Below are 16654 nucleotides of genomic sequence, written 5' to 3' on the forward strand. Positions count from 1 at the left end.
GATTGAAAAACATGCATTTGTCCTCACACTTGTATAAATTAATAATCAGATTTAAATGATCCAATGAAAGCGCAACATTATAATTAGCCTATTTACAGTATAGGCCTATTGTATCAAAATTGTAACAGTACATGCACATACAGTAGGCTACATGTCAGTACAAACGGTATGACACAAATACTGTCGATATTACAGTAGGCTACTATCATAGGCATTTGTGTTACTGTGTTATGTGATGTTGTATTTTTTCCTGATTGGATGACTGTCTCCAGAAAGGGAAGTGGGTGGGGTGCTTTAAGAGGCTCGCGCAACAACATCCCTAATATCAAATAGTCGCCCCCAGGCAGGAAAGCGCACGCTTCTGGGACGAGCGCACATCACAGAGCACGAAGTTTGACCAAACCCGACTCTTGTAACGGATACAGACTTGTCATCTCTCAAGAACTCAGGTTTGTGAACACTATTAGCCTACAGTTTTGAGAAACGTTCATCGTGACATTGTTTCTAATAGGCTATCTGTCATAGGTTTTGAGGCGATGTAAAAGTAGTTATGTCAATCTGCGTTTTCGAAGTGACTGTAGTAATGTGGAAAATGTATGTAAATCACAGGTTTTTAAATACATTGCATGTCAATAAGCAGGGGCGTCATTTCAGCTAAACCAACGGTATGGCAAAGAGACGGGTCGAGGGGGATTTCCCCCCTCCAAGGGTTTTGTGTCAAATTGAAACTAATTTACTGCATTTCTACACAATTTAAAAATTAAAATGCAATTTGGAGAACAGCAAAAACAAGCTAAATTGACTCCAGCCATTATCACCTTGTTGCTGTAGCTTCGTTCACCTCAGCCAAATAGGGGATTTACCATTCTACAAACATGTCATACAAGAATTAGCTGCTATGCACTAGCACAGCACCAGGATTAAAACTCTAGTTTAGTTTTATGTCATTGTTAAATCAAACAGCAGTTACCTAGCCAAAGCCGTCTACAGACGGTGGAACTTAATTTGATCGCTTTTGTTGCGAATAATATTCATGCAAAGCAGGAAATGCAACCTTGTAGTGTATTTCAGTTTTTAAAAGGCGTGTAAAGTAATTTCCCTTTTTAAATTTCAGACTTGATTTGCCCTAACGAAAAATGTTAATTAATTATAATCCACATAATTCACATTTCCTGTTTCTGCAGGATTATTTTCCTGCTGTAGCAAACTGTCTCAAATTAAGATCCTACATCTGTACTACAGCCATCTTTACCTCTGCACTGTTTTGAGAAAAAGTTGTGCTGGTCCCTGCAGCTGCATCGTTACAAAGAGCCTAACCTCCCGCTCCCAGGAGGCCGCATGGTCCTAAAGTCAGCCTTTAATACGGATAAACTGCATTTGCCTTTTAATCGTGATTGGAATGATTTTAGTAGCCTATTTTAAATTGTTGGTGTTGAGCTAGGCTATGGCGACTGCTATACCTTGCCATACCCAATTGACGCCCCTGTCAATAAGTGTCCCTGTTTTGTAAAATAATAAACATTTTACAGATAAAATATTTGATCAGTATTTTTTATGACTTTTAAAAAGGGTTTGAAACTTTTGTACAATAGTGTAGACTTCGCAGCCATATAGTCAGCTGTTTAGCTCTACCAAACTAATGCAAACATTAAAAAGTATGTTCTGCTGCGTTGCCTCAATGCCTTTCTCAATAGTATATAGTCGACTACAGAATATAAATTCAACAAATGCCAAGACACAACACAGCTAGCACATTTGGTTCCTTGGAAGTTGAGGGAATGTATGTTTTTGGTTTCACATTGGTTGTGCGAACGATGCCATACGTTTCCTGATTGGTAAAAACTTCTGAGAACAGATTTTAAAATGTTGCCTTTTCTGGGAACATTTATTTTTAGGTTGCAGGGAGGTACTGAGAACGTTTTACTATGGTTCCTTGAAAGTTTTCCTGTGAGGTTTTATTAACGCTCTGAAAAGGGAATTTACTGAATGTTTCAATAAGACTTTTAATAACACTGCTAGCTTATTTTGGATGAACTTTTTTTGGAACTCCAAGCACAGACATTTCCTTAGGCATTAATCATGCAAACACATGGCATCAGTGAGATTCGAACCTATAATATTCTGTTCTCTGTCCACTGTGCTACCAGGATGGAGCTAGTGTGATGCACACAAATACAGTTGAAGTCGGAAGTTTACATACACCTTAGCCAAATACATTTAAACTCAGTTTTTCACAATTCCTGACATTTAATCCTAGTAAAAATTCCCTGTCTTAGGTCAGTTAGGATCACCACTTTATTTTAAGAATGTGAAATGTCAGAATAATAGTAGAGAGAATGCTTTATTTCAGCTTTTATTTCTTTCATCACATTCCCAGTGGGTCAGAAGTTTACATACACTCAATTAGTATTTGGTAGCATTGCCTTTAAATTGTTTAACTTAGGTCAAACGTTTCGGGTAGCCTTCCACAAGCTTCCTACAATAAGTTGAGTGAATTTTGGCCCATTCCTCCTGACAGAGCTGGTATAACTGAGTCAGGTTTGTAGGCCTCCTTGCTCGCACACGCTTTTTCAGTTTTGCCCACACATTTTCTATAGGATTGAGGTCAGGGCTTTGTGATGGCCACTCCAATACCTTGACTTTGTTGTCCTTAAGCCATTTTGCCACAACTTTGGAAGTATGCTTGGGGTCATTGTCCATTTGGAAGACCCATTTACGACCAAGCTTTAACTTCCTGACTGATGTCTTGAGATGTTGCTTCAATATATCCACATAATTTTCCTTCCTCATGATGCCATCTATTTTGTGAAGTGCACCAGTCCCTCCTGCAGCAAAGCACCCCCACAGCATGATGCTGCCACCCCCGTGCTTCACGGTTGGGATGGTGTTCTTCGGCTTGCAAGCCACCCCCTTTTTCCTCCAAACATAACTATGGCCATTATGGCCAAACAGTTCTATTTTTGTTTCATCAGACCAGAGGACATTTCTCCAAAAAGTAAGATCTTTGTCCCCATGTGCAGTTGCAAACCGTAGTCTGGCTTTTTTATGGCGGTTTTGGAGCAGTGGCTTCTTTCTTGCTGCGCAGCCTTTCAGGTTATATCAATATAGGACTCGTTTTACTGTGGATATAGATGCTTTTGTACCTGTTTCCTCCAGCATCTTCACAAGGTCCTTTGCTGTTGTTCTGGGATAGATTTGCACTTTTTGCTCCAAAGTACGCTAATCTCTAGGAGACAGAACGTGTCTCCTCCCTGAGCAGTATGACGGCTGCGTGGTCCCATGGTGTTTATACTTGCGTACTATTGTTTGTACAGATGAACATGGTACCTTAAGGCGTTTGGAAATTGCTCCCAAGGATGAACCAGACTTTTTTTCTGAGGTCTTGGCTGATTTCTTTTGATTTTCCCATGATGTCAAGCAAAGAGGTACTGAGTTTGAAGGTAGGCCTTGAAATACATCCACAGGTACACCTCCAATTGACTCAAATTATGTCAATTAGCCTATCAGAAGCTTCTAAAGCCATGACATCATTTCCTGGAATTTTCCAAGCTGTTTAAAGGCACAGTCAACTTAGTGTATGTAAACTTCTGACCCACTGGAATTGTGATACAGTGAATTATAAGTGAAATAATCTATCTGTAAACAATTGTTGGAAAAATGACTTGTGTCATGCACAAAGTAGATGTCCTAACCGACTTGCCAAAACTATAGTTTGTTAACAAGAAATTTGTGAAGTGGTTGAAAAACTAGTTTTTTAATTACTCCAACCTAAGTGTATGTAAACTTCCGACTTCAACTGTATGTATGGTCATATTTTTTATGTTTTATTTAGTTCGTTATTTTATGGAGCCATCCCTTGTTTCATTTTCTAGGCCTCCCAGGTAATTGCGTTGAAAGTAATGTATATGCCGCCGCTAGGGGGAGCTGTGATGTCAATGGGGAGCGTTAGTGGGATCGTGAGGTCTTGGATGTTTCTTCTTCTAACTTGGAGAATGCCTGATACTGAACACTGCTAACTCTTCTCAGTCTCCTCATTCCACCATGTTCATTCAAGTATGTAATGTGCAAAGTACAATATGACTCACAAAATATTAAGAAGGCATGGTTAACTACATAGTCCATGAGTTTGGTGATGTTTGAAGGTAATTGAAAGGAGTTTTAAGTAATGGAGGTACGCTAGGTTGCTAATGGTTTACATGTAAGCAAAGGGAACAAGATGGCATCCAAACTTTTTGTACTTTATCAACAATCTTTCTATTAGATTTATTTTCTATGAACAAAGGCTTAGTTTACTTCAGGTAATATATGTACATATGCAATGTGACGATAGAATGTGTTGAAAGTGTTTATATTTATAAGAAAATAGCATTTAACAGTTTGCTAACCGAATGTAGCTTTGCTAAGCACTAGCAAGTGTAACCGGTGTGAAATGGCTAGCTAGTTAGCGGTGCGCGCTAGTAGCGTTTCAATCGGTGACGTCACTCGCTATTAGACCTTGAAGTAGTTTTTTCCCTTGCTCTGCAAGGGCCATGGCTTTTGTGGAACGATGGGTAACGGTACTTCGAGGGTGACTGTTGTCGACGTGTGCAGAGGGTCCCTGGTTCAAGCCCAGGTAGGGGCGAGGAGAGGTACAGAAGCAACACTGTTACACTAGCTCTAGGCTATTGGGTTTCAGCTATTGTTATCTCACGTGTTGATGGTTTAGAATGTAATGTTTGTAGCATTGTTTAGCACAGGCCTCCAGTCATTTGTAGCTTTATGGGAATTGACGCTGCTATATAATGTAATGTAGCATTTTATGGTACAATTTGATTGTTTTCCATGAAATAGCTAAATACTATACTGATTTATTAGCCTCAGGTTATACTGTATGCACTATTCATTTGACTATTAGTGAAAGGTCAAATGTGAATGTGTAGATGTATGGAGATAGCTTTTTGAATTTGAGACCTTTATTTTGATACCCAATATGGAATGTGAAAAGACTTAATACTACAATGCAGTTGTAATGTGTACTTGGCAATTCATTTAGACAACAAACCGAAAAGAAAGATGAAAAAGAAAAAACTACATTTTAATAAAGATTGGAGAATGCCTGATGCTGAAAACTACTAACCTTTCTCATCTTTCCACCCTGTTGATTGAAGTCTATCTACTGACCACGTCTCAATCAGAGGCATGTAACAGATTTTTTGAGGCTCGTCCGGGATTCGCGCCACCTGCTGGAGGTAGCTGATCTTAAGATCAATGAACCAGGGACAGCGTGACGCTTGACCAGAGCGAGATGGCTACAAGTGGGCGACTAAGCAGAGGCGGGTGACCAGCATGACAGGGGATCCTGGCTGAGAGGAGTGCAGCACTATGTACCTGAAGTGTTTGGAGGTGTGCATCATGTCCGACGACGAAAGAAAGGGACCATCTGGGCCAATAAGAAGAGGTTGCCTACACTGACATCTGATGAAGTTTTCCAGTTCGAAAGACTTGATGTGGTACCAGAGCTAGACCCAGCTAAGTTAAACAAGTCTAATGAGGAAGGTTGTTTTGACGGTGTGAATTCATGTGTTGCAAGACCCTGCTTGAGCTAGAGGATAGGGGTATGGCTCAGTTACTGTTTATAAAGGATGCTATTGACAAGGTTATCCAAGGATATGAAGGTAGTCCAGTGACCAGATTTACCCGCTAATGTAGCTACTGTTGAAACTGAAATACAAGAGTCTGAATATCAGTGGATTTTGACCAGTTATAAGGAACTAGGCAGAAAACTCTTTCAGTGTAAAGTAACACCTGCCACACCCACACCAGACAAACCACCGACTGTAAAGGAACTTAGCAGCTTGTCTAAAAACCTGAGCACTGACCATGTAGCACACCTCACAGCTGATGGCATGGTCGCCATCAGAGACCTACCATATCTGCAGCGCAAGATATGGGGGGGTCAAATAGGTGACAACACATCAGACATTAGTTACAACAGCATATGTAAACAAATAGAAGAGGGGTTGAAATAAAAACACAGTGAAGCTGAAATCATCAGAGGCGTCTTCCGCGTCATCAAACCAGAAAACTTTAAAGACATGCTAATAAATAAGAATGAAAGGATTGTCGCAGAGCTGAAAAGTTTATTCCAGTCTCACTTAGGAGAAAAGAGCAGCACGAACACAAGACACCTCAGCAGTTCCTGTACAGAATGGTAGGACTGAAGCAAAAGGTTCTGTTTACGTCTAAGCAGGCTAACTCAGATGTCAAGTATGACAATCATATGGTCCAAAATGTGTACCTACACACAGTGTATAAGGGCTTAGGCACAAAACATAGCGACATCAGGCGAGAGTTAAGACCCCTCCTCTCTGATAACACTGTATCAGATAAAGCACTGCTGAGGCATGTCATCAAAATAACAAGGTATGAAAGTGAGACAGCGTAGGTTGGGCCAAACCTCCTGTCACAAGACGACACGCCCACAGTGCCCAGCTGTGGGCAAAGTTGAGCAAAACACTGAGCTAAAGAGCAAAAACAAAACTATCCAGCAACTGCGTGTGCAGGTCGAGGCCCTAACAAATGTTATCAAATCCCTGAAGCAGGCCAAAATGCCAGAACACTCATGTCAATGCACTTCCTGTAAGCCAGTGTTCCAAAGAAGAGAGAGACAATACAGCTGTCCAAAATGTGTAGAGAGAGGCGCTACTGACTGCCACCATTGCTTTGCGTGTGGAGAAGAGGGACACTGAGCCGTGGGTTGTCTGAAAAAACTGAAGCGTTGGGGAAACGGGTACTGGTCATTGCAGGGGGACAACCAGTGACCAGCCTAAACCAATAGTCCCAGCCTGATGCAGTTCACGCCCTCAATCAAGATCAAGTCAACTGCGCAGTTTCATCACATACCAGTCAGCCAACACAAGACAAAGTAGCCCAGCTAGTTGGGGAAAAAATGCATACTCAAGTGTAACATGAATGGCTATTCTGTTAACGTTCTACTAGACACGGGTGTGCAAGTGAGTATTCTGGACCACAAATACTTACCTGATCAAAAAGTCAGACCTCTGACTGAACTCATGGGAACAAAGCCCCTTGATGTCATGGCGGTCATCGGAGATGCTATCCCTTTCGATGGTTGGGTCGAGTTAAGGATGGACCGCCTGGGCAACGGTGATCCAGATCTGTCAATACAAGTGCCGTTCCTAGTTAGTCACATGACACTAGAGCAGCTGTTCCCAAACTAGGGGACATGTCCCCATTTGAGGTCGCCTGATATGAAAATGGGGTTGCGGCAGAATTTCCCAAATCCTTAAAAAAATGTCTTTGTATCTCAAAATTCATTATATTCTGGTTAACCTGGTTAACCTTTAAACATCTCAATTAAAATGATTCTGCACCCTTAAATCATGGGAAAAGGCCACACTTGACCGTTGCACTGCTTCCCACGGTGAATGGCTAGACCCGCTACGCTATGAAATCACACACTATTGCAGAGACTTTGATATTACCGGCCGCAATTGATATGGTGAAAACAATGTGTGGGGAGGCAGAGGCACAGAAACTCACATCAATACCTTTGTCAGATAAGACTGTAAAAATTAAGAATTTATGCTATTGCTAGCAATGAAGAGGAAACTCTGACTGAACTACTCAAACTCCCCAGCTTATGCTCTCCAGATGAACGTTAGCTGTGAGGGCCGAGATGCCCATGCATTGACTTTTGTTCGCTATACATGTCGGGGAATGCTATTCACAAGGACATATTGTTCTGTCTCACGATTCCCGAACATGAAATGTCACAGGGGATGTTCAGTGTGCCGCGTGGCTATATTGACATAAAACAGATTCCATATGGTATTGAATGGTGGGATTTTGCACAGATGGGGCTCCATCTATGGCGGGACAGCGGGCAGGCCTCTGCACTCTAGTTATGAATGTGTCTCCCTCTGCCATATGGACGCATTGTATGATACACCGAGATTAACTGGCTGCAAAGGAGCTGAGCACAGAACTTAAGAGATATATTGCAGCAGGTAACTTAGATTGTAAATTACATCAAACCACATCCACTGCGCGCATGCCTGTTCACAAAACTATGTGGAGATATGGGATCATAGCATGACAATGTTCTATTTCACGCTGACCAGGCTGCACACTGAGGCTTGATGGTTATCGAGGGGGAGTGTTGGAAAGAAAATGTATCTCCTTGCCTATGTAACAGACATGTTTGGGAAACTGAACGAACTGAATGCCACCATGCAGGGGTAATACAAAAACATTCTACAGATTAGTGACTGAATCAGTGGATTCAGAGGAAATAATTCCCCTTCCCTCGGCAGTGCATGTTTCTAACAGAAAACCGCATCAGTAAGTGTCCCACACAAGTGATGACTGCTCACCTCCAATGCTTGGAAGAACACTTCCCAATCCATTTGACTGTGATCCTGGCTCAGTTGACATGCCGGTAAGTGAAATCTAACAGCTGATCGAGCTGTAATGTGACCGAATGCTGCAGACAACGCATTCACGGATCACTAGGGAGGAATTTTGGTTCCTGATTCAAAGGGAATACCCTGCAGTCTCCCTCTGAGCATTAAATCTCATGGTACCCTTTGCCAGCTCATCTGTGTTAAGCTGGATTCAGTGCTCTCGTCTGCTTTAAAACCAAATATCGATCCAGATTGGTTGTGACAGAAGAGATGAGGTGCGTACTGTCGACCATGCCCCCTGACGTTGAGAAGCTCCGATGTGACATGCATCAAGCACACCCATCTCATTAGTGGTGGTGAGATAAGAGACATCATGCCAGACTAATTTTCAATTGACTGAGGAAAGAGTGGAGCACAGGTGCTTCTTACAATAGCCAACCTGTTCGGTGCACCCCTGAAGATCCAAGAAGAGCAAGCTAATGCAATAGTAAGCTTCATACAGACCCAGAACACTGAGGGATCCAGGATGTTGTCATTCGCCCAGGCCAAGTCACTCTTGTCAAATGTAAGGTGCCAGTCAGCTTTGATCTATCCAACCAAGTGGTGCTGTTTGAACCAAATGAAGTGAGCGCACAGCTGGAGCAGCTGGATGTTGGTGAAGGACTGATTTGAGATCTACAAATCCGAGAACCCTTACTTTAAAGTTTATATCGGAAACCACACAAAGCATAATGTTACCCTGCCTTGAAAACAGTGATCGGCAGCATCCATCCCATAGCAAAAATAGTCAAAACAGACCAACCAGACCACCTGAAGAAACCAGGCATGGGAGTCAACAGTGTGGACTCTTCAGAAAACCCAAGAAGTGATGTAGGTGCCCCCCCAGTTGATGTCAGCTACCCCGAGGAACAATAACAGAAGATCGTAAGACAGATGCTCTATGAGGAATGCGCTGTATTCGCCCATGATGATGACATTGGATGTATCCCGAGTCTACAGATGACCATCAACCTTAAGGATTACATCCCTGTCCAGAGAACATACACATCTGTTCCAGACCGCTCTACAAGGAGGTGAAAGAATACGTCCAAGACCTGCTGGCTAAAGTCCAAGTCACCTTACTCTGCACCTTTTCATATGCATCCGCAAGAAAAATGGGACACTCATACTATGCATCGATTACAGGTTGCTGAACCAGAAAACTGTACCAGATAGGCACCCACTGCCTCGGATTCAGGACCTAAGGGACACTAGGCGGATATAGCTGGTTCTCAATCCTGGACCAAGGGAAGGCTTACCACCAAGGGTTAATGGCTGAAGGATCACTACACTTGACCGCGTTCATCACCCCTTGGTTTGTATGAATGGCTGACAATCCCGTTTACTTTATCCAATGCCCCTGTAGCGTTCCAGAGGAGCATGGAGGAGATGCTAGATACCCTTGCGAGACAAATGTTGCATTCCTTACCTGGATGATGTCCTCTACCACGCCAAGTCGTTCGAAGAAAACGTGGAAGGACTCAGAGTCCTGAAAGTCCTTAAACCCACAGAGTAAAGCTGAGGCCAACTAAGTTTGAACTATTCAGAAGTGAAGTAAGGTATGTGGGACGTCTGGTCTCTGCAGATGGAGTTCGATCGACCCTAAGGACCTTGAAGCAGTCTTTTGTCTTGAGAGATAAAAAGCCTGGTACTGTTGGGGATGTTCGCAAACTGCTCGGATTCTTAAGTTACTACCGCATTTACATGCAGGACTCCTCAAGAATCGCAAAGCCAATCTACTAACTACTCCAAGTGAAAAACAGTGCAGCCTAAATGCCATCAGGAAAACCACGGAAAGAGAAAGGAATAGGTGCTCAGTTGTCATCCAGGTCTCCAGTGGAATGGACTAAAGCACCCTTGGGAGACTGATCGACAAGTTAGCCTGTCCGCCTGTCTTAGCCTACCTCGACTTTGACTTGCCCTTCACGCTCCACACTGATGCCTCTGAAAAGGGGCTTGGAACCGAGTGCCGCTACCAAGAAACTGGGGGAAACTACGCATTGAAAATGGACTCCTGTACCGGAAAACCAGTCAAAGACACCAGCTAGTCTTACCAGTCCAGGACAAGCAAATGGTCTTGAAACATGTTAATGATGACATGGTTCATGTTGGAATAGAGGGAGTCCTCAGTCTGGCATGAGAAAGGTTCTACTGGCCATTTAGGAAGAGAGACATTGAGGAATATGTAACCAGACGCTGCCGCTGTATCAGGCAAAAGAAGCCAGTCACACATGTAAGAGCACCAATGGGCAGCATGTCCACAAGTTCACCCCTAGAGCTAGTCTCTATCGACTACATACATCTGGAGGCCAGCAGAGGTGGCTTTGAGTACATCCTGGTAGTCATCGACCATTTCACAAGATTCGCACAAGCGTATCCGACCAAGAACAAATCCGGAAGAACAGTAGCTGAAAATATATTCAATGACTTCATCCCAAGGTTCGGATACCATTCCAAGATTCACCACGATCAAGGTCGAGAGTTTGAAAACAAACTCTTCAAAACACTGCAGCAAATGACTGGAGTGGGTCACTCAAGGACATCTCCCTATCATCCTCAGGTCAACCCGGCCTAAATATTCAATAGGATCCTACTTCAGATGCTGAGAACGCAAGCCGGCGACAGAGTCCTTGTACGAAACCTGAGCGAGAGAGGTGGTCCTAGAAAGTTAAGGTCATACTGGGAAAATACAATATGCGTAGTGAAAGAGCAAGTGAGTGACAATCCAGTGTACAAAGTCTGTCCAAAGACGGGTGGGAACAAGACCTGTACCTTCCACCACAATCTCCTGCACCTAGTCAACGACTTACCTGCAGAATTACCGCTGCAGCCTGCACAGACAAACCCACCTAAAGAGAAAAGGGAGAAAAAGCAAAAACAAAAGAGCTGAACAAAAGAGAGCTGACACAAAACAGTGATACAACAGACTCAGACGACGAAAGCACAGGAATACATTACTGGCTGAGAATACCTGTAAGAAAAGAGTAAAGAACAGACAATGTGAGACTTATCTGTGATCCACAGAGAAATCCAGCACGTGTAGGACCCACACGAGATGCTCTACCTACCCGAGTTGTTGCACCTGAAAGAGAAATCCAAAGACCAGAAGAGTCAGAAGGAGGAGTATAAGAAGAGGAATACTTACCCGCTAAACCAGCACGGTCAGACACAGAGATGGAAATGGACGAAGAATACCTGTACAAGAGGAAAGACGCTTCGTGAAGCCCCCACTAGTTGACACAGGTTGAACAGGCTAGGAGGTACACGCGTGATAGAAGGCCTGCACAGATGCTTACTTAGCAGACGCTAGGTCAGCCATCCTTCCAGCAACACACCGCAATCAACACTGTAGAGGTTTATGGGTTACCACCTATGAAAGGACGCTGCAGCCCGTCTGGTATTCAACCTTCCCAAGTTCACTCATGTCACCCCGCTCCTCCACACACTCCACTGGCTTCCATTTGAGGCTCGCATCTACTACAAGACCATGGTGCTTGCCTACGGAGCTGTGAGGGGAACGGCACCTCCTTACCTTCAGGCTCTGATCAGACCCTACACCCAAACGAGGGCACTACGTTCATCCACCTCTGGCCTGCTAGCCCCCCTACCTCTACGGAAGCACAGTTCCCCCATTAAGCGTTCGCTAGGTTGCTAATTGTTTACATGCAAGCAAAGGGAACAAGATGGTGTCCAAACTTTTTGTACTTTTTTCAACAATGTTTTTAGCTCCTGTTTTATTTATTTTCTATGAACAAAGGCTCAGTTTACTTCAGGTAATATATGTACATATGCAATGTGACAATAGAATGTGTTGAAAGTGTTTGTATTAGCATTCAAAATAGCATTTAACAGTTCGCTAACTTTATGCTAACCAAATGTAGCTCTACTAAGCACTAGCTAGCTCTACGCTATTGGTTTTCAGCTATTGTTAGCTCGAATGTTGATGGTTTAGAATGTAATGTTTCTAGCATTGTTTAGCACATGCCTCCAGTCATTTGTAGCTTTATGGGAATTGACACTGCTAGTACAGTGAGTTCTATATAATGTAATGTAGCCTTTTCTGGTACAATTTGATGGTTTTACATGCCAAATAGCTTTTGTTGGTATATGCTAAATACTATACTGATTGAATAGCCTCAGGTTATATGCACTATTCATTTGACTATTAGTGAAAGGTAAAATGTGAATGTGTAGATGTATGGAGATAGCTTTTTGAACTTGAGACCTTTATTTTGATACCTAATATGGAATGTGAAAATACTTAATACTACAATGCAATTGTAATGTATAATTGATTTAGACAACTAACAGAAAAAAAATTAACAAAAGATGAACAAAAGAAAACTGATACTGAACACTACTAACTTTTCTTAACGTTTCTGGACCAATTTGAGAACATTACTTTTTAAAGCTGCAATATGTAACTTTTTGGGCGACACGACTAAATTCACATAGAAATGTGAGTTATAGCTCTGTCATTCTCATTGAAAGCAAGTCTAAGAAGCTGTAGATCTGTTCTATGGGTCCCGTTCTTAAGATTCGTTTTTGCCTCTTTTACTTTAGGTTTTGTACACCAGCTTCAAATAGCTGAAAATACAATATTTTTGGTTATGGAAAAGATACACTACCGTTCAAAAGTTTGGGGTCTCTTAGAAATGTCCTTGTTTTCGAAAGAAAAGCAATGTACAAATACATTAGTGTCTAGTTTGAGAAACAGACGCCTCACAGGTCCTCAACTGGCAGCTTCTCAAACTAGACACTCTGTGTTTGTCCTCTTGCTCAGTTGTGCACCAGGGCCTCTCACTCCTGTTTCTATTCTGGTTAGAGCCAGTTTGCGCTGTTCTGTTAAGGGAGTAGTACACAGCGTTGTACGAGATCTTCAGTTACTTGGCAATTTCTCGCATGGAATAGCCTTAATTTCTCAGAACAAGAATAGACTGACGAGTTTCAGAAGAAAGTTATTTGTTTCTGGCCATTTTGAGCCTGTAATCGAACCCACAATTTCTGATGCTCCAGATACTCAACTAGTCTCAAGAAGGCCAGTTTTATTGCTGCTTTAATCAGCACAACAGTTTTCAGCAGTGCTAACATAATTGCAAAAGGGTTTTCTAATGATCAATTAACCTTTTAAAATGATAAACTTGGATTAGCAAACACAATGTGCCATTGGAACACAGGACTGATGGTTGCTGATAATGGGCCTCTGTACGCCTATGTAGATATTCCATTAAAAATCAGCCGTTTCCAGCTGCAATAGCCATTTACAACATTAACAATGTCTACACTGTATTTCTGATCAATTTGATGTTATTTGAATGGACAAAAAAAAGATATTTCTTTCGAAAACAAGGACATTTCTAAGTGACCCCAAACTTTTGAACGGTAGTGTATGTCACAGCAGTTTAGATGATACAATGATTCTCTACATTAAACTTGCTTGTTTTGTCATATAAACTGAAATTAGGCGAACTATTAGAACTGTAGCAACCAGGAAATGGCAGAGTGAACCATGAGGAAACCTGTAGGAAACCTTGTGCTGAATTACTGAAATTCCCACAGAAAAACTTTTCTTAACGTTCTCTGAACTATTTGAGAACGTACCTAGAACATTACCAAAATTGAAATTATATGTAACCATGTTTGAACTTTTAGGAAACGTTCTGTTAAAGTAATGAAATACCAAGAACATGTTTTATTTTTGTTAAGCTCCTTAAATGTGCTGAGAATGTTCCAAAGCCAAGCAATTTATCCTGCATCATTCCCAGAAAGCTGTGGGAAGGTTGTATGCAAAATAACCATAGGACAACCACATTCTCACCAATCTCTAAGAAACATATGGTTCTCAGAACAATATGTGCTAGCTGGGAATTAGCTAATCATAGTACCTTTGCCAAAGTGCAACAATAAAATGTTTCTGTGAATGCTCTGACTGAAGCAGAATATTGGGAATACTGTGTTGGCACAATATTATTCAGCAAAAACTAAATGTTACTGTCAGTTATGATTTATTATGATACTAATGTGCAATTGCTTTTTGGATTATTTAGTTATTTAATTATGTGAAAAATATATGCTTTCTTGGACCATAACAAAACTATATATCATTGTTTTGTGTCAAGGTGATCAAACATGATTTAATATCACTCATGTCATGAGTCATGAGCATGGATAGTTTAAGAGCTTGATGAGATAATTGTAGTTAGAGGGATCTATTTTGAATTTTAAACATGGGATTATATCCTATCAGCAGCTACAGTGAACACACTTCATCTGAATTACAACATCCAGCTGCTCTCAGAGAGGCCATGTAACAAGAATATAATGAAACTTGACTGATAGGGAGCAGTGAGTGCACTAACAGAAACAAAAGTTTGCCAACACTGTTCGCCTTGATTTATTTGAAACCATGGAATAACCTGCAGCTTTCCCATATGAGGTGGACCAAATACCAACGTGCCATGAAATTGTATGACAGTGTGTGTTAGTGTAACACACTGTAGGAACTACTTTTAAGGTACTATGTTCGATGTGCATACAGTCTATTTAGGTTCGAAAGCTAGCTGTGGATGGGTTTACGGACTCAGGGATATACGTTTGAATTTGAAGTTTATCCATTGTTGAAATCATTTGTTTTTTTCCCCTTGTTTTATGTTCAAAGATCAATGCACAACAGAGTATTACAACCGCAATTACCATTAATTCACAACAATACAGCTTTGTCCAATACAGTAATGAAATAATTATAATTGGCTCCAATGAGAGTAATTTGTGTAATCATTAGAAATAAAATATTGCACTCTTTCTACTTTAGGTATGTAATTAAAAAGTATTTTCGGTTGTTGCTAGCGATATTTATAAAAATATATTTATCCAATTTAAAAATAAAAACATATACAGTGCCTTCAGAAAGTATTCAGACCCCTTGACTTTTTCCACATTTTGTTACTTTACAGCCTCATTCTAAAATTGATTAAATTCCCCCCTCATCAATTAACACACAATACCCCATAATGACGAAGCAAAAACAGGTTTTTAGAAATGTTTGCTAATTTATAAAAAATAAAAAACAGAAATTAAATGTACAAACACTACCAGTCAAATGTTTGGACACACCTACTCATTCAATTTTTTTTCTTTATATTTACTATTTTTTACATTGTAGAATAATAGTGATGACATCAAAACTATGAAATAACACATATGGAATCATGTAGTAACCAAAAAAGTGTAAAAACTAATCAAAACATATTTTATATTTGAGATTCTTCAAATAGCCACCCTTTGCCTTGATGACAGCTTTCAGTTGTGTTGTGACAAAGTAAGGGGGGGGGGGGTATACAGAAGATAGCCCTATTTCGTAAAAGACCAAGTCCATATCATGGCAAAAACAGCTCAAATAAGCAAAGAGAAACGACAGTCCATCATTACTTTATGACAATCCGGGACATTTCAAGAACTTTGAACGTTTCTTCAAGTGCAGTCGCAAAAACCCTCAAGCGCTATGATGAAACTGGCTCTCATGAGGACCGCCACAGGAATGGAAGACCCAGAGTTACCTCTGCTGCAGAGGATAAGTTTATTAGTTACCAGCCTCAGAAATTGCAGCCCAAATAAATCCTTCACAGAGTTCAAGTAACAGACACATCTCAACATCAACTGTTCAGAGGGGACTGTGTGAATCAGGCCTTCATGGTCAAATTGCTGCAAAGAAACCACTACTAAAGGACACCAATAAGAAGAAGAGACCTACTTGGGCCAAGAAACACGAGCAATGGACATTAGACCGGTGGAAATGTGTCCTTTGGTCTAGAGTCCAAATTTGAGATTTTTGGTTCAAACCGCCGTGTCTTTGTGAGACGCGGTGTGGGTGAACGGATCTCCACATGTGTAGTTCCCACCGTAAAGCATGGAGGAGGAGGTGTTCTGGTGTGGGGGTGCTTTGCTTGTGACACTGTCTGTGATTTATTTAGAATTCAAGACACACTTAACCAGCATGGCTACCACAGCATTCTGCAGCGATACGCCATTCCATCTGGTTTGGACTTAGTGGGACTATCATTTGTTTTTCAACAGGACTGACCCAACACACCTCCAGGCTGTGTAAGGTCTATTTGACCAAGAAGGAGAGTGAAGGAGTGCTGCATCAGATGACTTGGCCTCCACAATCCCCCGACCTCAATCCAATTGAGATGGTTTGGGATGAGTCGGAC

At 41.5% G+C, this 16654-nt stretch overlaps 1 protein-coding gene across 1 annotated transcript in view; it reads left to right on the forward strand.

Moving 5' to 3' along the window:
* The first annotated feature begins 342 nt into the window (after positions 1-342).
* Positions 343-16654, forward strand: part of LOC121533590 (cortexin-1-like) — a 33033-nt gene continuing 16721 nt past the window's right edge. The window contains 1 exon segment of the mRNA XM_045205802.1: positions 343-449. The gene's annotated coding sequence lies outside the window, so the exon portion shown is untranslated.

This window comes from Coregonus clupeaformis, chromosome 20 (assembly GCF_020615455.1).
Source record: "Coregonus clupeaformis isolate EN_2021a chromosome 20, ASM2061545v1, whole genome shotgun sequence".
NCBI classification, from domain to species: Eukaryota; Metazoa; Chordata; class Actinopteri; order Salmoniformes; family Salmonidae; genus Coregonus; species Coregonus clupeaformis.